Source organism: Macaca thibetana, chromosome 7 (assembly GCF_024542745.1).
Source record: "Macaca thibetana thibetana isolate TM-01 chromosome 7, ASM2454274v1, whole genome shotgun sequence".
NCBI lineage: Eukaryota > Metazoa > Chordata > Mammalia > Primates > Cercopithecidae > Macaca > Macaca thibetana.
The window spans coordinates 77,388,863-77,413,781 of NC_065584.1; the positions used below are offsets into that span (position 1 = coordinate 77,388,863).

The 24,919-nt window shown below is 39.3% G+C and overlaps 1 long non-coding RNA gene across 1 annotated transcript in view; it reads left to right on the forward strand.

Moving 5' to 3' along the window:
* LOC126959000 (uncharacterized) overlaps nt 1–531 on the forward strand; it is an 87,751-nt gene extending 87,220 nt beyond the window's left edge. Inside the window, exon 6 of the long non-coding RNA XR_007727427.1 lies at nt 419–531. This is a non-coding gene — a long non-coding RNA (uncharacterized LOC126959000). The remainder of the gene's footprint in view (nt 1–418) is intronic.
* The last annotated feature ends 24,388 nt before the right edge of the window (nt 532–24,919 follow it).

The following is a 24,919-nucleotide window of genomic DNA, read 5'->3' on the forward strand; positions in this document are numbered from 1 at the left end:
GAGGTCGAGCCAATAAACTTTAAAGATGTATTGGTAACTGGGGTAATGGAGAGAAAGAAATCTTGGATACCATGGATTCCTTCACTAGCACAGAAAGCACAGGAGAAAAAGCAATTTGGGAGAAAAGTTTAGTTTGGGACCCAATAAGTTTTAGATTCTTAAATGTTCCATTAGGAGCACAGAAGTTAAATTACATTGTAGAAGCTCAGGGACCATGTCATTTTAATCACATAGTTCATTCTACATGTTGGTGCTTGGTAAATTCTTTTGATGATTGATGCGATATCACACTGCCAATCCTGAACTCCTGTTCTCTTTAGGGGAACCCCTCTATACAAAGCCTGTGTGTTTATTTACTCACACCAATGAGGCTTTATGACTAGGTTGCCCTTTACATGAACGTTATCTATTTTTGCAGATGCTGTTTCAAAATTGATTAGTTCTCTGACTCGCCCACTGAAATCATCCAACCTATTGAAAAAGCAGAATGGGATGTGGATTATAGGGTTTCAGATAACACCAAGTCCCTAGTGAAAGGTATGTTATTTCATTGCTTTGTTCTGCTTTTGGAAACGTGTAGCTGTGTTTTCTTTTCACCAACTGTATAGGTCACAGCAATTTTTTTTTCCACTGGGAGTTACAAGCTATACAGAAGATTTCCAGAGTAGAGTCACAGTCTCACATAAATGCTAAATACAACTAATCAGGGTCGGAAGGTACATGGAGGGTAATTAGTAGGTTATATTTGGGTCAGTTTTAAGGTCATTTATGGATACTACAAGAAAAACAGACCTTTTGACTTTCTGTGGTGAAAAACGGAAATATATTTATCTTGTTTATTATAATACATGCACTGAAATGGATTAAAAGCATTTTTGATAATTTCATGTCTGTGTATATAAGATTGCTTAAAGAGCAAAACAATACATTGTACTGTATTCATAATAAGAGTATCAGCCTCAGTAACCAGATATTGCATAAATTTGTCCAATACGCCATAACTAGTGTCAGAGTTGACAAAAGGGGATTCTGACTCTTAGCTTACTAGGCTTGCTTTATACTTCTAAGGAGATAGTCATTTGGTAATCTTAAGCCTTCACGGTACAACTATTAACAAATAAATTCATTATAATAGGACATGTTTATCATGGATCTTACTTCCCATGGCTTGTGTGGGTTTTTGGAGGCTCCCTTGACCAATAGGAGCACCAAATGAAAGGAAATAATATTGACTCCAAGTGTGAAAGTGGAGTAGATATTTAGGAATCATTGAATATAGAGAAGGTGAACGAAGTGATGAATTACAGGAATGGATTAAAAACAAAGACTGTAAAATCCCTTTCTTCACAAATTCCTACAGGCTGATCTCACCTACATCCCCATTGTTTCAACCACCATTCTGGTGGGAACAGATTTCTCCACACTTTCTCCAGCTAAAACCTTCTCTTTTGAACTCTAGAGCCACAAATCCAATTGCCTGTATCTACATCTAAATCAATTTCTGTCTAAATCTATAATTCATCAATATCTTTATCAAAATCTCAATGTGTTCAAAGTTAAGCTCATTATTTTCTCCCTAAAACTTCTTCTTGTTCCTGCTCAGATTTCTGATAAACCAAATATGTCCCAGGTATCCTCCTCCTTTTCTCTCTCTCCTTCATTCCTGAGAGCTAAACAATCACTTCCTAGAATGATTTTGGCTTAGAAATACCTGTGGATTCCCTCTTATTCCCTTCCACTGTCACTGTCTTAATTCAGGCCTTCATGATTGTTTTTTCACCGAATGACTCCAATAATCTCTTAATAAGTCTGTCACCTTTTAGTCTTTTCTCAGCTTCTCTCATAAATTCATTCCTTGACTCTCTACCAGAGTGTTTTACTTTTTTATTTATTATATTATATTTTTATTTTATTTTTTAATTATACTTTAAGTTCTAGGGTACATGTGCACAACGTGCAGGTTTGTTACATATGTATACATGTGCCATGTTGGTGTGCTACACCCATTAACTCATCATTTACATTAGGTATATCTCCTAATGCTATCCCTCCCTCCTCCCCGCTCCCCACAATAGGACCTGGTGTGTGATGTTTAAAATGCAAATCTGTCCACATAGCTCCCCACCTTAAAATCCTGCATACCTCCACTTCTCACATAAAATAGAGGCCATCTAGAGTGAACTCTCTTATCTTCCTATCAACTCTCAAGGTGTGTACAATGTATTTACAGTGTTGCATCTATGCCTTTTCTCAGCTTCCTTATTCGGGCCAAAGCCAACCTCTGAGCCTGTGATCTGTGTCCCTTTGCTCTCTGCCTCCTCAGAGCTCTCGGGACATAACCTCCAGCCACTCTCTTCATCTTCCACTTCTCTACTGCCTCATTCCCCTTAACAGGTGGAAACTCCCAAGTTTCCCTGATCGTAAACAACAAAAACCATTCCTCAGATGCAACAGGACCCAAATAGAACTCTGTATTTCCCCACACCATCTATGGTTAACTGCTTTTTGCCCTTCAAAACTTAGCTCAAGTTGCAACCCCTAACCCCCACTTTGTACTCTGCCGTCTTGCATATTTATCTATCAAACACTTCATGTGTCATGGTTGACTGTTTTCTTGCCTGTCTTTTCTATTAAACTGTGAGCTTTTTGAGTGTAGGAACTGGCATTCTATCATTATTACCAGCAGTTAATTAATTGATTAGTGAGTATAAATGTCAAACCATAAGCTCTGGTCTGGACACTCTTCTTATTTTTGAAAAGTTTCTATTTTAAATTCTCAAATTTAATCAATTCAGATTTCCTATACTGCTGTCTCCAGCCCCCACTTCCCTAAGGGTTGTGTAGGTTTCAGGCAGGTTATGAAGTACTGATGTAAATGAGGGTGGGGGATGGGATATGTTTGGTCCCTAATTGTCCAGTCTGGCATCCCTGAGCCCCCTCACTCCTGCCTGGTCTCCATTTACTGATCATTCAAATGGCTACACCTTCCTGATCCAGATCACAAGCTATGCTGGCCTGTTCTCTCTTGACTCCTTCTGTCTCCTCTCTGTGCACATGTAACTGGAATTTCTCTTATTTCCTCTTCTCCCTGAGATTAGGACAGGGATTTAGCAAGGAGCATGACTTCTTCTTAGGAAATACTAATGTCTTAGGTTTCTTAGTTTCTTCTCTCTCTCTCTTTCTTTGCCCCAAGGAATTAGATTTTAGATCAGATTGGCTTGACCTTAGCTTCCAAATCTGTTGGCATAAATATTATGCTCTGAGTCTTTCAGGGATTAGGATTTTGAAACCTCAAACCCTACTTTATTAATTCTGATGCTTTCTTCTGAAAAACAGAATGCCTAACTAAAATGTAGCCTCCATAGTAAAAAGATTTAATGATATTATATAAGAGGAGGTGGGGACAGGGGACAGTTCTTGGGTTGGTTTATAGCACAGCCATGTCAATTATGATTCAGGCTTTTTCCTTCTCTCCACTCCTCCATCCTTGGTATATTGGTTTGGTTTGCAAACTGTTTTCTCATGGTCTCAAGATGGCTCCCTGTCTCTTTCTGTATTCTCATTAGGGAGGCACATATAATATATCATATTACACTTTTAGAAGAAGAAAATAAGATAGTATAGGATCAAATTGTAGATGATATGGTAGTATGTAAAGTATTTCCAACCACAATAAACAAGGAGATTAAATGATCAGTGCAACTTCAATGTAACAAGTGACATTAGCATAAACAATGTATCTACATTTGTCCAACATTCAGAGACATGTATGAAGGATTTTATTTAGTTGGCATATATAAAACTTCTCTACAAAATGCACATATTACTTAACTGCTATGTAGGCTACATGTATATATTGCTAATACATAGTAGTCAACAAAATCACCAAAGAAAAATTAAAAAAAAAAAAAAAAGAGAGAAAGAACTTGTCCAAGATGTAATCCCAAAACCAAATGCATTGGAAACTCATACTCCTATGTGAAGATTCAAATGTCATGCTTTGGCATAAATGATACTACACAGGTTTTCTGATGAAGTTTTAACTGCACCTTCATCAGCTTACTCTGCTTATGATAAATGTGTTCCTACTTTTGCTTACTTATAAAGCATTTTATTTCCATTTTTTAAGTAGTCCTCTTAGACTCATCTTTACCTCTCTGAGATCAACCTATAGGCTGCCAAGCCAAGTCCTGTAGCAGCCAAGATTCAAGGCATCTGGTCTCTTTTCATAATCACATCGAATCCCTGGATAGCTATATATTTTACTCCAGAAGGAGGAAATTGTTTATATCTGGCTCTCGTCCTTCCTTAGTTTGCATTAGAACCAGAAAATTATGCATTCTTGAGTTGAACCAACTCACAAAATAACAAATGAGTAATGATACTTGGCTCCTGTTTTTCCTTTTTAATTTTAAAGGACATAATGTGTGTTATCTTAGAGAATGTCAGTTTGCTGATTCAAATTTGGCCATGTGGTTGAATCCAGCTGCCCTTTATAACTCTACCTTCTACATATTTTGGATTTCTTTCACATTCCAAATAACATCAGTGAATGCATTTTCAAGGCCAAAATTGGGAGGATTCCTGCCTGGATTCTTGTTGAGAACTATTGTAACCTCAGAACTATCTTCTGTAGGCCATGACTTTTTTTCCTCCCCGTCATATTCCATAACTAATGTCTTAGGTTTCTGGGGCATGTAGGATCCCTTACACATTACCTGCCAAGGAGATTGTCTAGCTGAGAATTAACCCAAATGCATGTATTTTTATAAAGTTTCAAAAATGAGCTCCTAATATTATCCTTTGTCAATCATCTACTTATTATTTATTAGATTTCTATAGCACCTTTTCTGCAAAGAGCTCAATGTATCTTAAACACATGCTACAATGCACTTTAAGTAGGTGTTACTGAATTTGGCATTATATGTGAGAAATACTGCTAAAATTATGAATTCCAACTGCATATTATTGAAGGAATAAAAGCAAATTTCAGCATCATTTTAAAATGATATATATATGCATATATATATATATATATATATTTTTTTTTTTTAAACAGGTCTGTTAGCCCTGTCAGAACCTCTCTCCAAAAGAATTGCAGGGTTATATTTGAAACAGTGAACACTATCTATAAATATAGGCGCTTAACCGGTATTTGAAATGTTATGCAGCTTTCCTGTTTGCAAAGGTTCTGATGTTTCCTTTGATTTCTAGAAATACAACAACAGCCATTTCCATCAAAATGTCAAGTGACAGGCCCAATAGTCCTTGGATGTTTATTAGGTTGGACGTACAGGGGCTCCCCATTCTTTCACAGGTAATATGCTATTTATTTTCTTTCCTTTTGCCATCGGTGTTGACTGAGCACAAGAGAGCTGTCATCAATGAACTGTCCCCTCAACAGCAGAAGGAGGAGAGCATGAGGGTAATGGAGGAAATTACTATGCCCTCCCTTCTTGGAAGAGAAAAATAAATACTTTATAATCTTTAAGTTAGAGGTAATTCAAAAAGTCAGAGAAAGGCAATGCTGTCCAATTTAGAGACATTTTCTCTTTCTTTGCCATAAAATACCACTCCCTCCCCAAACTACAACAATAATAAAAGAAACCCCACAAAGAACCAACTCTGACCTCCCCATCCTAGATATACCAAATTGTGGGCTTCAGTTGCATTCTGCCCTTTTCTTTTCTTCCTTCTCCTTTTTACTTGGGTGGATTGCTTTCAGTTGGGGCAGGCTTCATTCCACATGAGCTTTGAAATCATATCCCTGGATCTGTATAGAACGGCAGTAGTTGAAGGTATTAGTAGCAGCCTTCCATGGTAATGCTGTCATTAGATCATTATGACTATTCTAAGGTTCTGCCTGTGAGCATGGCATGGATTTTATATTTGGAAATAAAATCCTCCCGGGATACCACAAAGCTGCACGCCGGCCTTGCCCCTTCTCACAGGCCGTTAGGATTGGCTGCCCTGCCTTGGTCTTGTGTTACGCAGGAATAAGTCCCGCCGTGTTTGTTTCACATAAGAACCCCTTCAATTTGTTTATAATGATCTGAATGATATTATTAGGTGAACAAAGCCGCTCAATGGTGACATTTATTAACCAGTCATATCATCTGTGTTTAAATCTCATATTACATTTCAGGGATATTGTGTGAACCTAACTCCAGCATAACTTTTCTTTGGGGACCATTGCTTTGTATTGAGTTTAAAATAAAATAGAACGTAGACAGCAGATTTTATTTCCAGGAGAGCATTTCACTTAAGAGGTTTAGACTGAGCCAGATTATGTGTAGAGGCCCACAGGAAGGTGGATGTTGCAACTCTTCAAACTAGCACTCGCTCTGTCTCTGTCTGCATGAGTTAGGAAGCATGTCCCTTTTAAAAGAGATACGGGAATTGGAATGAGCAGTGCCATGGGTGTAGAGCAGAGGTGTCAGAGAATGAATGGAAGAAAACCACGTGTATGAAAATGAATTTTGTGTGTGGTCTGGGAGAATGGTGGATATGCTATGACCACCTCCATGGGAATGAGTGTGCACGTGTGGGACAATGCTCATTGTCTGGGAAGAAGGCAGGCAGATTGCGGTGATGGTGGCTAGGCATGCAGGTGAAATAGAGCATGGTTAAATTAGAATGTGATTGAAGAATGGCAGCCTGTTTATGTAAAAACAAGGAAGGTTGACATATGTGTATGATTTTGAATGATAATAGAATGATATACTTAAACAATTTTTATGATGGCAAATTTCAACTATTGCACAAGAGGAGAGATAATAGTCTAATAAACTCTCATATACCCATCATTCATCTTCAACAATTAACTCATGGCCAATCTTGTTTAATCTTTACTACTCCTCTCCCCCATTCCTGAAGTATTATTTTGAAGCAAACCCAAGACACCATACGTTTGCATCCATAACTACTTTTGTATGAGTCTGTAAAATATGAAGAATCCTTAAAAAATCATCACCATCCAATAAAAACAATCATTAGTATTAATTGAAATTAATACTAATTCCTTAATATGTCATCAAATAGCTAGTCAGCCTCCAAATGTCTCTGATTATCTCATTTTTTAAATGGTTGGTTTGTTCAAATCCAAATATCAGGAAGGTCCTCCTATTACCTTGGGTTGTTATGTCTCTTATAAATCTTTTAATCCATAAGTTCTTCCTCCATTTCTTTTTGTTTCTTGCAATTTATTTATTGACGAAAATTGAGTCATTTTCTCTACAGAGTTTCACATTTTGGATTTTGTTGATTGCGTTCTTTTAAAATTTCCTGTGAAATAGTATTTAGATTTAGAGGCTTGATCTCATTCAGGTTTGATAACCTGAAAAGAACACGTCATTGATGATACGGTGTACTTACATTAAGAGGCATACATGTCTGGTTGTTTCTATTTTGGGGGATTTTAGCAGCCACTGATGCTCATTGCCTCAATCTGTTATTGCATTAAGCGTTTGTGACGTGGGGCTTTCTTCACTTCCTTGCTAGAACACATCTATAGGGAGAAACTTTTCCACAATAATGATTAGATCTTCCTGGGATACAGTTCATACAAGAAAGCAGGTTATGTGCTTGATTGTTTCTCTTTATGTAGACGGTCTCATAATATTCTCTAAGATCAACGCGATTTGTTTCCCCTCATACCATTATGAATGTGTGGATGTTTATATTTGATTAATTTTAAGCCATGGAAATTATTATTATGTTGTTGATCCTCAAGTTGTCCCATTTTGGGGAACCTTTTCAAGTTGGCTTCTAAGATCTTTGACGTAGCAGCTTTTGAGAACTTTCCTGACTTTTGGCATAACCACATGTTCCACGCTGAACTTGTACATTTCCTGTCCAAACCTAGAATCAATCATTTCTTCAAGGAGTCCTGGTCCCTTTTAGTGGAAAATGGGAATTAGGGGTATTCAACACTTCTAGTTGGCAGAAATGGTATATATATATTTTTGGATTAAGATTTGTCAACATTTTTGAAGTACATTGTGTTTGTTTAAATCACATCTGCTCAATGATGATATTCACAATTGTATCAGGTTACATGATTTTGCAAAGAACAGAACATCTGACCCATGCTGATATGAAAAAATAAGAAAATTTCTTCTTCTTCTTCATTTTTTTTTTTTTTTTTTTTGTATCTGAAGAGTCCAAAGATAAGATTGGGTTCAAGTGAGGTTTCCAATTTCTTTCTGCCTCTGCTATACTTTTCTTATTGTTGGCTCCATCCTAAGACTAGTTCTCCTCATGGTCCTGAGATAACTGCCATCAGCTTCCAGGACTACACATTTCCACATTTACAGCCAACAGCAAAGAGCATCTTTGTCTCTTCCTTTCCAGAAATAATCCTGAGGTTCACTCTGAATGGAAGCCTTTACTCAAGTCATGTGCTCAAGGCAGAGCCAGTCACTGATTAGCTGGATGGAATGTGCTGATTGGTTTAACATAGGTTGCGTATTTGACTCTTGGAGTTGGAGATGATAAGTGCTTCCCTTGAACCACCTGAGTCTTCGAATGTAAGTTGGAACTGTTGAAAAGTGGAGATAGGAAGGCAGGAAATGGATTCTGGGGAGGGGCCAACAAATACCCGTTATTACAATGTAGAATTTGTTTTCTTCATCTATCCATCTATCAATTCAGCTATTCATGGTAACCTATTCATGATAACCTAGGCACTATTTTAAGCCTTAGAGAGGCAAAGAGAAGTAAAACATAATCTCTGGCATCAGAAAATTTGTAGACCAATAGAGTTAGACATATCCTTATAACAGCCAGAAAAGAAAACTGTACAAGGTGCAGTGGGATCCAAAGGAGGAAATAATCATTTCGACTTGGGAAGAGGTCTTTCCAATGCAAAGATTTTATGATCTGTCATTATTTTATTATTGGTTTGTTATATTTCTTAGAGTCTACATTGGCAGACTCGAACATCAAAATATTGTAAAAATAATATTCTTTCTCAGTAGTGGATTCAACCAGAAAATTATTTCACATCTATAGCTAGCATAAAGGTACCAGAAATATAAGAATTCATCTCTGGGGTTCTTTTCTCATTTGGCCAGAGAGAGAGAGAATATTAATGCTGTCTCGTAAATGCAAGAAACCTCTGTGGTTAATGCAAAGTTGTTGATCTTTCTAAGTTGGTCCAGAAACCATTAGAATGTTATATATTTGTAGTTTAAAAGAAAACAAATTGTCAAATCCTCATTGTTCCTTTGGGTTGACCATTAGTTTAGGTGCTGTGTTTTGGATTATAATACCAAACTTCTCTACCACATGAATTACAACACAGCAGAATTTGGTAAGTTGATATCTCTTAAGTCTCATCTAAGTAAGTCTCCTCTTAAAGAGCAAAAATGGTCTCCTGTAGGGAAGTCCCGCAGCAAAATCTCTGGTTATGAAGGTTACAGTAATAAAAAGATAATCAATTAGGCAATAAAATTTAAAATAGCCTGATCAGCTGGGAGCAATGGCTCACACCTGAAACCCAACACTTTGGGTGACTGAGGTGGGAGGATCATTTGAGTCCAGGAGATTGAGACCATCCCGGGCAACATGAGGATACCCTATCTCTACCAAATATACAAAAAATTAGTCAGGTGTGATGGCATGCACCTGTGGTCCCAGCTACTCAGGAGGCTGAGGTGGGAAGGTTCCTTGAGCCTGGGAGGAGGAGGTTGCTGTGAGCTGAGGTTGCATCATTGCACTCCAGCCTGGGTGACAGAGCGAGACTTTGTCTCAGAAAATAATAACAAAATGAAATTAAGTAAAATAGGCTGATTCATGTTAGTAGAGATGGAATGGCAAGACTACTGACTAATTTAAAATGAAACATGCTTCCAATCTAGTTTACTAAATACTATTATGAAAGGCTGTAATGATGGTTACCTTTTCTATTTTTGCCAGCTGGTGTGAGAATCTAATAACAAATTACAATCACAACTTACTCCACATAATAACAACTTTATCTTTTAAATCCACAAAGTGTCACCTAATTTTTTTTAATCATTAAAGTGACCCACGCATTCTTTTCTCAGCCTGTTTTTCATCACTGAAGTGATTGGGACTTGTTAATTGACCATACTCTGCCTGAGTCTCCCATTCACTTTTATGACTTATTAACTATGATTTATTAATATAATATCTTGGAGACCCACCAGATTGTACTGCAGAAGGCTTCATTTTAGTCAGGTTTGCTGACCAAAACTTGAAAGGGTTGTGTGTGGGGAGGTGGATGCAAACAAGCCAACAACCTCAAACCTAAACCCAACCATCTGTGCTATTTGATGGGGCGTTGCTGACTCTGAGCATTAGTCCTGGCTGAGAGTTACCACTGGGTACAATTGTTTATGCTGTGCCACAGGGGAAAGCAGACAATACCACACAATCAAAGCCTTCACACTCAAACAGACATCACACTCCCTAATTATATTTGTCTGACAGATTATTATAATTGTACATGGCAGGTAGTGTAAAGCAGCTCCTTTTTACAGCCTAAATAATGTGGCACATTCTGCATACTTGAAATCAACCTTGCAGAAGGTAAATTATGAAAGCTAAATGCACGTTGAGTGTTTTTATTTACTCTTTCAGTTAGCATCTTATGTGGTGCTAGACAGCAAAAGAGCATTACCTTATTTTGCCTGGTACTATTTCATTTAACACTTTGTTGTGCAAAGTTTCTTTCTAGCTGACAGCATTTTTTATTTTGGCATACTCAGGACAACTCCAGCAATGACTGTATATAAGGCTGTTCCCCACACCCAAACTGACCAGATCAGCCTGTGCTAAGTCAGCATGAGGATAAAACACATTTCTTACCAAAAAACAAAAACTAGATTATGAACCCAATTCTACGCTTCGTTTCTTCAACAATGAGAATAAACCAACTTGGGAAATAGTCCTTCAGTTGTTTGCATAATCTAAGACTGTTTCTGATAGCATTGTGGGCTAAGGGACCTGTCTGTGGGAAAATCATCTAGCTCTCGCCATGTCTGATTGCTTTTTCCTTCCAAGCATGGGAGGACTACATTTCTCTACCACTTTACAGTTGGATGGGGGCACGTTGACTAGTTTTCGCAGTTGGTTGTGGGTGGAAGTGACATACATCATTTCCAATACTAATATGTACTTAACAATGTGAGGCCCTCTAGCACCCCCTCTGCTGGTGACTGAGGCTACTGCACATTCCAGAAGGAGCGGCTATTATAAGATAATACCTCTGTCACCTCCAGTCCCTGAGTAACTAAAGCCGAGCCCCTGATGGCTGGCTTCAGATATGTACAGTTAACAAGAAACAAACCTTTGTTGTGTGAAGCCACTGAGAAGTGGGCTTTTAGTTTGTGACTTCAGCATAATTTAGCCTATCCTGACTGATACATGAGTCTTCAATATGTGATTTGTCCATGGCAGCCATATTTTACAGTAGAGTTGTGACTATTGTATCAATTTGCCATAGTTTCTACAGTATGATTCTTTTGTCCCAAAAGTATACATGATAAAATAATAAAAGTTACCTTACATTGAGTACTTGACAAATGTTTGCAGACCAAAGTGCAGTGGTGTGATCATAGCTCCCTACAGCCTTGAAGTCCTGCACTCAAGTGATTCTCTTGCCTCAGTATCTAGGACTGCAGGCACATGTCACCATGCCCTGCTAATTTCTTTTTTTTTGTAAAGATGGGGTCTCACTATGTTGCTCAGGCTAGCCTAGAACTCTTGGCCTAAAGCAGTCTCCCTGTCTCAGCCTCCCAAAGTGCTGGGATTACAAGCATGAACACTGCACCCAGCTCTAGGTATTGTATGCTGGTTATGTACTTTTTGGTGAAGACTCATAAAAATTTACAAAACGAGATAATGCAGGTTAAAGCAGATAGATAAGTGCTCTCCTAAGTTCACACAGAAGCACTGTTCAAAACCAGTCTTGTCTAGCTCCAAAGTCTATACTTGTTCCATTTCACTATGCTGGCTTTATTTGTTAACTGAAACAGTGAAGTGGATTAAAAGTAAATATATAAAAAGTAAATATAAAATGTAAAGGTTTCTGCATTTCCCAACATTTTATAGCATTCTATTTATTTATTCCTTCATTCAGGTATTCATTCAGTTATATGTCTACCTCCAGTCAGGATGACTGGATTTGAATCCCATCCCTGTCTCTGCTAACTCTGAGATTTTTAAGCATATTACTTAATCTGTTTCCTCATTTGTAAAAGAAGATACTAATATTTCTTATCTCATGGGATTGTTGTAAGTATTAAAAATGTAAATATATTTAGAGCGGTACCTGACATGCAATAAGGTTTAGGCTGGGGCTGGGACTGGGGTGAAGCAAGGGAGGCACCCAGAGTGCAAAACCGAAGGAGGCACTTTCACAACACTGAGAGTGAGTGTCTCCTTACATTTTGTTCCCCAGGTGCTTCTTCTGTCTTACTCAAGTCCCGATCTTGGCTGAGCTGTTAATATTCATTCATTTATGTATATTTCATTGTGAAACAGCATGAGGAGAGTTTTGGTATGCACACAAAAATGGGGATGATTAGAAATCCTACCCTTGGAGCTTTTGTGAGGATCACATGAGATAATTCACTTAAAGAGCTTAGCATGGTGTGTGACACACAGTAGATAAGAAATGTACCTTAAAGAAAGAGAGGGCGATGGACTAGGTGACCTGCAATGTCACCTCCCAGCTCTAAAAATCTGTATTCCCAGTTAGACTTGACCAGTTAAAATATTGTTATTACTGATAGCTGCCTTGAAGAAAGGTGGCACCAACATTTAGCAGTATGACTGTGGGGATGGGATCATTATAGAATACAGAGAAAACATGTTCTCAGTCTTCAGGGGCTCACAATCAGGCTGAAAAAAGGCAGGTGAATAAGTAAGACATATTCTCATACATATGTAACAACACTATCTATATCCAAATACACTTTCCATGGGGAATGGCATGCTGTTGAGATGGAACTCTTTGGAAAGCTGCTTTTCCTTCCAACCAGTCAGGGAAGATTTTTGAGGCCAGCTTTGAGTGTTCTTTGAAGTACTTAGGAGGAGAAGGCCATTGTTTAGTTTGATTGGAGTTTTGGAGGGTGTTTGAAGGCTGGGAGATGGAATGGGTGGAGCCTTTGGTTTAGAGCTGAACCAGTGAAGAACTGAGAAATAAGGGCAGATGTAGTGTAAGTGAAATGATGGGATAAAAGGTCATAGGCTGGCATGAGGAGACACAAGGGAAGTATTGGATGAATGTTGATGAACAGGGCCTAAAATGTCATGAGGGAAGTGATGGGAAAATTATTAACATAACTGTTCATTTGCTTATCTCAATTATCAAGATGAGTGTCTTGCATAACTGATATCTAAGGGTCACGTAAGGACAGAACTGCTGAAAACCTTGGGATTTGGCCCTGACTGGTACAATTATTTTTGTGTCCAGAGAGACTCATTAGATTTTCTTCTTATCAATCAATCAGTCAACAAGCTGAAAAAGTTCACATACCGTTCAAAAGTAGAGTGACATCTTTATATAACATAAATTAAGTACTGATTCTGTACTTAATATCTGAGGAAAATATAGGAAAAACATAAAGATTTCCTTGTGGCTTTGGCTTTGAAGTCAAGACATACCCAATGTAGATTCTGAAATATTTCTGTCTCAGCATGTGGCACATTGCAACTCATACAATAGGTGCTTAATAAATATTTCTTGAGTGAATCAATAGATAAATGAAAATCGTCTTTGGATTAGGTGGAAGTAATTGTGCAGTGCGTCTTAAGCGTGTATACTTTCTCATATCATATTTATTCTAAGGTTGTTGTTGCAGAAGAAAATAGAGGTATATATGAAATACCCTTATGGAATTACAGAATAAAAACGCTAATTGATGTAGATGCAATTATTTTGAGGAGCTTTATTTTGAGCGATGTGTGTGTAATACATCCTTAAAATTAAATAGAAGTCGACGGGAAAGTCTGAGTCACTAAATTTGCAAGAGTCAGGGGCTTTAAGAAAGCTGCAAAATGTCTTGTGAGGAGTGGGGGATGGTCAGACTTTGGTATTCAAAAAGAACTTGCTGTAAGTTTATTACTATCTTAGGTTGTGGAGGCACCTAAATACCCAACCACAGGCAGCATAGTGTTCCTTAATGGAATATTATATAGCTATTAAAGTATTACTGCAGTTGGAGAATATTTAATCACATGAAAAGACGTTAACCAGACATTAAGTGAAAAAGGTAATTTAAAAATCAGTATGTGTCAGATGAACCTATTAAAATATGCATGGCAGAAGCCTAGAATAATAAGATCTGAAATCAGTAGCAAGGATTATTTTTGAGAAATAGACCCATAGATTTCTTCATGCTTGTTTATATTTTCCAATTTTTTTTTTACAGTGAGCCCATATCTTTAAAAATGCTATTAAATTATTTCTCAAAATAGAGACCCAAAAGGACCCACTGAGACTGGATACACTACTCTCTCTCTGTTTCCATGTTGAATTCAATGTCAGCCTCCAGTTTCCTCTGCAACTTGAATTTACCTATGCCAACGATTCTCCCCCTTGCTCATGCATTGATTCTATGTCTACTGCTGTTTGCATATCACCCACTTAGCCATAGATTTTACTTCATAATCCAGATTTATGAACTAGATATCACATCTGCTTTCTTATATCTGAAAATATTTTTGGTTCCATGAATATTCATGAATATAGCTTATTGTTGTCTCACTCTGCCCCATGGCCTTCAGTAGGACAAGGGCAGTTTCCAAAATGATAAGGCAACATGGTCTGTGAGAATAGTATCCTTATTGATAGATGCGATAAAAGACTGGAAGATGGGAGAGAAGACTATTGTAGGGGTCCATTTCTGCTGACCAGAGCCTGTAGAAAGGTCAAATTAGGCTACTTATCATTTTAAAGAAAATGATTTGATTTGTTTTCTTAATACAGGGTAAGTACCACTGTCAACACACATAGCGTTTTACATTATGAGCTTATTAAAATAGTAAATCTGTGGAGAACATTCAAATCTTCGCACGATTATGCTTGAACCTAATGTACAAGTGAAAATAAGCAATGGTAATAACATCATACAACAAGGGAGACAATTTCTCAACCTGCAGGTACAAAACACCATCACTGATTGCCCAAGTGTTGTGCCAGCTCCTTTTTATCTGTCTGCTTGCTGTTTTTCATTCAAATTATAACACCTTTTCCTGCAAGATAAATTAACAGTTTTTTTTTCCCCTAGTTTTAAGTTTAGTTCATTCGAAAAGCTTAACATAAAGTAGCGTCATTAGGCTTTGGTAACAGGCCAAATTTAGGCAAAGCAGATACAAAAATACTCCATGTAAAATAAAAATTCAAATGTGGGCTGCATGTGTGGAGCTGCCTGATTGCTGTATTTATGAGGGCCTACAGGTTGGTTTTAATTTCTTCCTGCATTCATGATTCCCTGTTTTTATTTTTATTTTTTACAGTTTTTTTCTCTTACTGTGGGGGTTTGTATTTGGCTTTCACTTCCCCTTCCTGGTCCTTTTTTAATGAGGAAATGAAGTTTTTAAGTCACCCATTAGCAGTTTTTTTTGAAAGGTAAAAAGTGTCCTCTGCTCTTGAACAGCCACTAACTGATCTAAGGCAGAAGTTGCATCTTGGCTTTGAAGAGGTATAGGTGAGCATCTTGGTTTGGAGGTAAAAAATGGAGAGCACGATGGAATAAAGTTGGTGAATGATCATCATCTAGAGCCCAAAACTTTTCATTTCAAGGCACAAAGCCCCACACAGCCATGCCTTTCAAACAGGCATTGCCTTCAAAACGTATCTAGGCTGGGGAGGCAAGGATGGCAAATGTTATCTCAGGTGGAGGACATCTCAGTACCTTTCCTGACATCATGGTTGGATACGCTGTTACTTCCCCAACGTTATAAGAGTTCCGTCTGTGATTCAACACCTATTATTAAATATCTACTATGAGCAATCACTGACGATATGTATAAAAAAGCAAGATGCAGGGTTCTATTTTCAATGTGTTTCTAATCCACACACATTAATATCATAACGTTGTGTATGACTTTACAGGTTTGTCCATCGTATCTGCACAATAGTCCTAACGTGCAGGTAAAGCAGATACAATGGTTTTTAATTTATAGATGATAAAATTGGATCTCAGAGGGGGTAAGTTGTCTAGGATGGCACAGCTAGTAAATGTCATAATTAGGACCCAACATCAAGTCACCTGATTTTGAGTCTAGTTAGCTTACTGGTCCTCACCTGTGTGGGGTTGGTTTTAGCCTATGTTTAAGAGTTCATTGCTGGTGCCTTCAGGGTTTAGACAGCTGTCACCCACTCTGTACGTATTAGACTATGGGAGAAAGTGAGGTGAAGTGAGTGAGAGGGCAGTCTTATAAATATAAATATTTAAGTGCATATATGTGCATTTTCTCAGGTTTTAAAACCATTCCTGCCCTACTCAGCTGACCCTACCAATTTGGAAGCACTGAGGTGGATGTTTCCATGAGAAATAACAACCTAAGGCAGGGTGCAATTGCTGCCATGTGGGAAATAGAAAATCGGAATGCTGTGAATTCAGGACCAGAGATGTCATTTCTGACTCAGGAGGTCAGGAAACTCTTCTAGAACAGGTTAGGCCTTCATGATGGCTAAGAGGAAGGTGAGATTCAAGGAGTTCCTGAGACTAAATACTGAGAGGGGCTCAACTGTGGTTTTCTTCTGAGTGCCACCAGTGGCTAGCTGTTTGACCTTAGGCAAGTCTTACAATCTCTCTGAGCTTCAGTTTTCCCATCTATAAAATGGGGATAAAATGCCCACCGCACCGGGATGCTGTGGGGATTAAACGAGAAAACACATGTATGTGTCTAGTGCCTGTGCAATTGCAGCGCTCAACAAAGAGGAATTCCCCTCCCCTTCTCTAAGTTCTAAAAAAAAAAAAAAAAGGAACTTTCCCTAATTCTATGAAAACTACCTTTCCCACCTTAGCAACAATGCCATTGTTACCTCATCTACGGAGTTCTATCTGTCTTTTAAGGCCTCTTTTAGAACTTTCATTCTCTGAAAGTTCTCAATGCTTCTCTCCCTGGAATGTCCTTTTATCCTTTCAGAATTCCCGTAGGATTTCCCAGTTTTCTCTCTCTGGCTCTAAGTCCACTTCGTTCCAGGTTGCATTCTGTCCTATCTGCTTCCTATTTGCAAGCTTGTCTTTACATCCCTGCAATCCCTGGCACAAGTCCTTGCTTTTATTCGCTTCTGAACAAATTCTAGGGTCTTGATGCTCTCTTTGAGTCTGAAATGAAGGCCCCCTAAGTTAGTTTCCTTGAGTTGGGGACTTGCTCCAATCACTTGGGATTTTTTTTTTTTTCTAATCTGTAACAGTTACACTAATCGGATTTAAAACTGACTGAACACTTTTATTATAGCCTGCCAGAGGTATGCATTAAAATTTAACACTGTTTCGTCTTTGAACAGAAAGAAGGTACTTATGGCGTGATTATATAGGATTAGAATTTTTCATTAAAATGGATTTTAAACACTTCAGCAAGTAAAAGGCAGAATCCTACTTAATGAGTTTTTAAAGGTAGTGAAAGTAAGCAAAGTCGCACAGAACCGTTTCTCCTCCCCTCACATAAAGCCCCTCTTTCACTGTGATGTACCGTGCGCATATCATGGCCTTATGACTTGTCAAGGGGTGCTATTTGCACAGAGCAACAGAAGACAAAGCCTGTTATAAAACTAAGGAAAGATTATACAGAAATCTAAGAGCAGATCAGAATGCTTCACAACCTTGAGGATGGAGAATATCTGAATTATAACCAACGTGATTTTACAAACTTGACACTTCGAACCGAGGAGGGTACTTTATGATTTGTGATCATCTTAAGAGGCTTAAAGCCAAGCATTTCTATAGAAAGCTAAAGGTGGTCCAAGGATTTGAAGGCAGTTACTGAGATCTGGAGTCATTGGTCAGTGTGACTCACAGTGGAGGATGGGGGCCTGGAACCTTCCCTGTGAGACCTGGTTCTTTTGGAGGTTGGCAGTTGTAGTGCCATTTAATACTGCCCCAGTGGCCACGTGCAGATGCAGAAGCTGCAGATTGCAAAGCCCAGGCCTCTGAAAACAGGAAATCCAGCCAAAATATTTAACCAAGTAATTTTATCACTGCCTTTGAAGGGCTATGGTATGCATTTTAGGTGGGTTCAGGAGCACACGTATATCAAATAAAGGACTTGGGTTGAAATGAATCTGCCTCAGATCTGTTACCTAGCAAGATCTAAAGAGTCAATTTTCTAGGCATTTCTGAAACAGGAGTTGTTGGAATCGGAGCAAGTCTGCTCAGCGCAACAGTTTAAGTTTTCTCTGATGTGAACTTTGATAGGAACAGAGTGGCTATTGGAAATGTTGTGTGTACATTCTCATTTACGGCTAATTAGAAATATTTTTGTGACTGGATTTGGGGAAATGTGTCATGGGTGTTCGCACACTGCAGTGCACAGTTAATAAGAATTGGCACTAAAGTCACATGTATCATACTTGGAAGCAAACTTTGATGAAGAAACACTTTCAGAATTGTTGTGTATACATTCTCATTTATAACTAATTAAAAGTTTTTTTTATCTGGTATCCAGGAAATGTGACATGAATGTCAGCAAAATGTACTATACTAACAGTTACATTTCAATTAAGAAAAATAAAATCACTAACATGAACTTGCATGCCTCATGAAGAACTAGGGTGACCAGAAAGCTGGGAAGTGAATTCTTCAGGCTAGGTAGGACACCTTGGGGAAAGGGAGAGTTTGTCAGACCTACACTATCCCACCAGCATCCAAGTGGACTCTTTGAAGCATTTTATTCTTTTCTTTTTCTACTTCCCTCCTACTCTTCCTCCTCCTGTCTTCTCTCTCCCTAAACCGTTTCTGTTTTCCTTCTTCCCTCTCTTCCTCCAACTCTGTCTACCCTCTTTCTTCCTTCTCTCTTCTTCTTCTTTTTTCTTCTTCTTTCTTTCTGGAAATAGAAGCTGCCTTAGCTGCCAGAGTAGAATGGCTATGTATGGATGTTCATACAGGCCATGACTACGGTGAGGCATATCTTCCCTCCCTGACAAACTAAAGGTTGTAGCATTTAAGCCCTTCAGTTTTCCCATTTTAACAATCAATTAAAAATAAATTATAACAGCTAGCCTTTGTGTAGCATTTACTATGGACCAGGCACCATTCTAAAAACTTTACCTATAGTTTTCACTTAATTTTCTTTCTGTTTTTTCCAGGCTGGAGTGCAGTGGTGTGATCTCTGCTCACTGCAACCTCCGCCTCCCAGGTTCAAGTCATTCTCCTGTCTCAGCCTCCCAAGTAGCTGGGATTACAAGCGTGCGCCACCACACCTGGCTAAATTTTGTATTTTTAGTAGAGATGAGGTTTCACCATGTTGGTCAGGCTAGTCTTGAACTCCTGACCTCATGATTTGCCTGCCTCGGCCTCCCAAAGTGCTGGGATTACAGGCGTGAGCCACCACACCTGGCCACTTAATTTTATTAATAGCCCATTACTACATTATTATTATCTCCATACATATGGAGAAACAGAAGCCCAAAGAAATGAAATAACTCACTCAAGGCCACACAATCATAAGTGACGGAGCCAGAATTTAAATGTGGTCATCTGGCCCCAGCATCCGTGGTCTTAACCACTATGCTAAACTGTTTCTTTGGTTTTTGTGTATATATTTACTGCTTTAATATTTTTTTGATTTTATAATTAATCTATACTTATTATAAATTTAAAACAAGAAAAGAGCAAAGAAAGTAAATGCCTACCTGAAGTACCATATTCCAGATATAATTACCATTAGCATGTTGACAACTCTTGTTCATTCGTCCTAGGCCTGGATTCATGACTGTGCGATTTTACGTGAATGGAGTCACGTCATCATGCCATACATGTGGCGTTTTTAAGGTCCTCTTTTGCTTTGCTTTCCTAGCCTCCTCCCCTTCATTTCCACACCCCCTACCACATTTAGCAAATGAGTAATGTACCCTTTTATAGTTCACATATATAAAATTAAAAATAAGTATGCTTATATACAGATAGAAGGTTGAGGTTTTTCTTTTTTCTTTTGCATCTTGCTTTTCTTTCTCAACAATATGTCATGGAAATTTCTCAAATCAACTGGATTGATTTCTGTTACTCTTCATTTTTTTTTTTTTAGACGGAGTCTTACTCTGTTGCCTGGGCTGGAGTGCAGTGGCATGATCTCAGCTTACTGCAACCTCTGCCTCCCAGCTTCAAGCTGTTCCCCTGCCTCAGCCTCCCGAGTAGCTTGGATTACAAGTGGCTGCCACTAAGCCCAGCTAATTTTTGGTATTTTTTAGTAGAGATGGAGTTTCACCATGTTGGCCAGGCTGGTCACAAACTCCTGACCTCGTGATTTGGCTGCCTCGGCCTCCCAAAGTGCTGGGATTACCGGCGTGAGCCACCGTGCCTGGCCCTCTCACTCTTCTTAATGGTTGCTGATATGGTTTGGCTTTGTCCCCAGCCAAATCTCATCTTGAATTGTAGCTCCCATAATTCCCATGTGCTGTGGGAGGGACCCAGTGGGAGACAATTGAATCATGGGGGTGGTTCCCCCATACTATTCTTGTGGTAGTGAATAAGGCTCAGGAGATCTCGTGGTTTTATAAGGGGCCTCCCCTTTCACTTAGCTCTCATTCTCTCTTGCCTGCCACCGTGTAAGATGTGCCTTTCAGCTGCCACCATGATGGTGAGGCCTCCCCAGCCACGTGGAACAGCGAGTCCATTAAAGCTGTGTTTCTTTATAAATTACCCAGTCTCAGGTATGTCTTTATCAACAGGGTGAAAATGGACTAATACAGTTGTATATTTCAGTGTATGGTCAATTTTATATATTCCTCCAATAATAAAATCCTGCCAACTTAATATTTCCCTGTAGGTGGTGTTTTAGCTTGGTTTCCTCCTACAGCAGAGCTGGAGACGAGGACTTGCATGTGTGCAAGCACATATGGTAGGTATTTTACATAGGAGGAAAGTAAGACTCAGTGATGTGCTGAAGTCACTTGTGCCAAATCACACCTTTGATACATGGCAAGTCTGGCAATCAAACCCCAAACCTCCAGAGCCTCAGCATCTTCTGTCAAATAAATGGGCTCAAGTCTCCGTTATTTCTTTTTCTTGGGTTGTTTTTTAATAATTTCATTTCCATGAAAGTATATTATGTGTTGACAAACTGTGAATATTCAAAGACTTTGCATTATGTTTCCAAAATATACTGCTTTTTCTCAGTCATTTAAATGACAGTGTACGTGAAAGCACATGTCATTAAATAGAAGAATGAAATTATTTTTGAAAACTATTGACTAAAAGAGCCTACCTTTATGTCTTTCACCATAACTGTTAGGCCTTACAACAAAGATTGTGTTTCCTTATCCACTTGGGAGCAGGGCTTTCTATGTGTTTCTTCTGAAGTGAAGAGTGTTACCTTCTGTCTGTTGAAAGTAATGTGGTAGCTGAGGAAATTAATGGGAAAAATAAAGCATGGGCTCAGTGTGTTTGGCTTAGGTTTGGGTTCCAACTGGCCCATGAATTATGAGATGCTAATATGCTAAAGGATTAATCTTTCATTAACAATGTGTAATCACTTGGGAAGACTTGCTCCCCAGGACAGCACACAAGTGATTGTCTCACAGAAATGGTCTCCAGTCACACATTAAGAGTTATTTGGAGAAGGCAGCATGCTCTTCTTTATGCTTGAATGCATCAAGTTGGGCTGGGCAGAGCACCATTCCACCTGTGAATGCCAGCTGCAAGTCCAGGGGCCTTCAAAGCTGAAGTGATTTATTCCAGGCACCTATGTACCTATAGCTTTCATCTACTGCTATGTAACCCACTACCACAAAACAGCTACCATTTTACTACGTCTCACAATTCTGCAGGGCAGGAATTCAGGCAATTCTGCTCCCTGTCATTTAACTGGCATAACTTGGTGGCATTTGGCTGGTGTCTGGTCTGGTCTGGAGGGTTCAGGACAGCTTTACTCACATGTCTGATGCCTTGGCAGGCTCAGCTGGGCCCTTGTCCCTTGCCATGTAATCTCAGGGCCTTGCCTATGGTTTCTTTGTCAGGATAGGTTTTACTTGTGGAATGTAAGTGGAAGTGGAGGTTGCTGGTCTCTTAAGGTCTGGGCCTAGAAATGGACTCAGCATTCCTTCCATGGTATTCTATAGGTCAGAGGAGTTACAGAGTCCACCCGGATTCAAGGGGATGAAACAGAGATTCCACCTCTTGATGAGAGGTGTTTCAATGAATTTGGCACCATCTTCAATCTGCCTCAATCTATCCTTTTTCCCGCTGTTAAAATACAGGAAAAGGAAGAAGGAAAATATCCCAGACAGACTCCTGGCCTGCTCTGTCTCAGCCTGGAGGGTGAAGTGGAGGACTTAGGCCATGCATAAGCTCAAGCAGTACATTGAACTTGGGTGATAAAGCATCCAAGTACACCTCTGTCAGCTCCCTGTTGTATTGGCCTCTGCAATGCTCAAATATTGTAAGCTGAGATCCCCAAGATAAGAAGGCTGTGATCCATATCTTTAACCTGAGTGGCCCCTTTGCAGCACCTGCAGTGAGCAGCTGGTGAGCAGGAACACGGTCACATGGCTTCAGGAAGAGCTTCCCGCTACAAAGTGGTGAACATCCTGAGCTTCATCATCCAGGGAGAAATTGTTCCAGAGGGTGAGGAGGGAGAGAGGTTTAGTATCACCAGATAAAAACACCACTTGCCTTCACTTAACAAAGAAATTGGGGATGAATTGGAATTTGGGGATGAATTATACTATTTTGCTTGAAGATCAGTTTGCATCAAAAGAGCAGAAAATACTAATTTAGCCAAAGATGTCATCTCAGCATGATTGGTGCAAAAATGTCACTTTCCAGTTTTCTGATATGTAATGCATTATGGCATTAGGGACTAGAATGTGGGCTGTTGGGGATCAGACTGCCTGGAATTGAATTCTAACTTCCAAAGTGGCAGCAGTGTGATTTCTTAGTTCCTTCATCTGTAGAATGTGGGTAATAATAATAATAAATAATGATAATAATAATCATAAATACTCTCTTCATAGGACTGATGTAAGTATTAAATGAGATGGCACATAGAAAATTCTTAACACTGGGCTTGATGCTTATTAAGTGGCCAACACACTGAAAAGGTTCAATAAGTGTCAGCTTTTATCACTGTTATTACAGCAATAACCCCCATCCTGGTGGTGGAACATAAGAGCACTGGAGGCCTGGAGAAAGGGAGGGAGGGGTTGAAATTCAAGTAAGACTTCTCATTCCTCTCTCCCTGGTTATATGCACTGGGGTATAATGTGATCTATAAACTCTTCTGTCTGTTGACATACCAGCAAATGATATGTCTCTCTGATCTACTTAGATTTTCAAGCTTAATGTAAGGGCCCAGGTTCTGGGGGCTTAGGGCTGTTCTGGCCTTTACAAACCCGCTGTGTACTCTAATAAATAAAGCATTCACTCAGAGAGTCTGAGAGCTGGGGAGCCACATTGCGTGCGAATCCAGATCGGTGGCTGAGCTTCTTCCAGGTTGAAGTTAATCATAACTGACATGTTAGAGTAAAACTACTTTATAAAATCAATATTAAATTTACAACCTTTGACATCCTGGGACATCAAAGATAAAGGGGAAATAAGCCATGGAATAAACAGTCCTCCAGCTATACCAGCTGCTAGAGGAGATGGGGAGATGTGGGAAACCAGGAGACCAAATCGTACACTGTTAGTATTGTTTTTGTACCAACTTCTCAACATCAATAAAAACATGAAAAAAGTATCACACAGCCATTTACACATAGAGAGGAAAGGGAAGCAAAAGAGAGAGCTCCAGCAAACCAAAAGACCTTCAGAATCACTCCGGAGGAAAGCAGCTAGATTCCTTCTCTGACAGCGAGACTTGATTTCCCTGGACAGTGAGATGCTGCAATCGCAGAGTGAACATCAGTTTATGAGGCTGGCAGACCCCCCGCGGAGACCCTAACCTATCTGACCAGGATCCCTGCTCTAATAAAAGTCTGCTTCTCTCCAGTAGGTCCTCCCTTTAGTCACAGGGACCCAAATATAGCAGGAGGCAATTGGAAGCAGAGCCAAACTACAAAGGTCACAGGGTGAGAATGTGTTCTACTGAGTGCTCCTCAGGGGTGACTAACTCCCCGCTGTTCATGTCTGGGTAGGATTCTGAACTCTGGAAAGGGGACTGTAATGGTGACTGTAGAAGCAGAACTACCTTAGTCCTACCAGGAGGAATTGGTCTGGGGTGGAGGACCCTGCAGCGTCCAGCATTGGCAGGATAATGAAGGATTTTCTAAGTCCCTTGCATCCGGAAGCATTTTTGTCCCAAGGACTAGTCAGAGAACTGTTTCATTTCTGTGGTGGGTTTGAGTTCGTTGGATAAATTAGCAAGCTTTCTAGGAAAGGTGGAGCAGGAGAAGGCAAAGGCAGGATGCTTGGCTGTTTAAATCAACTCTTCCCTAGCAAGTTCTACAGTTCTTTTGGAAAAACAGCTTGAGTTTATGCCCTGGCTCACCTGCACTCGAGGTTGTAAGTTTGAACTTACCAAAATAGATGTTTGATTCAGTGTTTCCAACTATGAAACCTTTAAGGGGAATAGCAGCAATTTCATTTTTACTCCACCCCCATCCTCACTTCCGGGCTTCCCTGTCTCCTGTCTTACCATTTAAGGAGAGTGATTTGAACTTCTGTGCTTTGTGGCCATTAGAGGTCATAGAGATTTTTTGGCTGGACCTTCGGAATTTTTGTGGTTGTGTGAACAGAGATAGGCACACGAAGACCAAATCTATCAGTAGCATTTAGTTTTC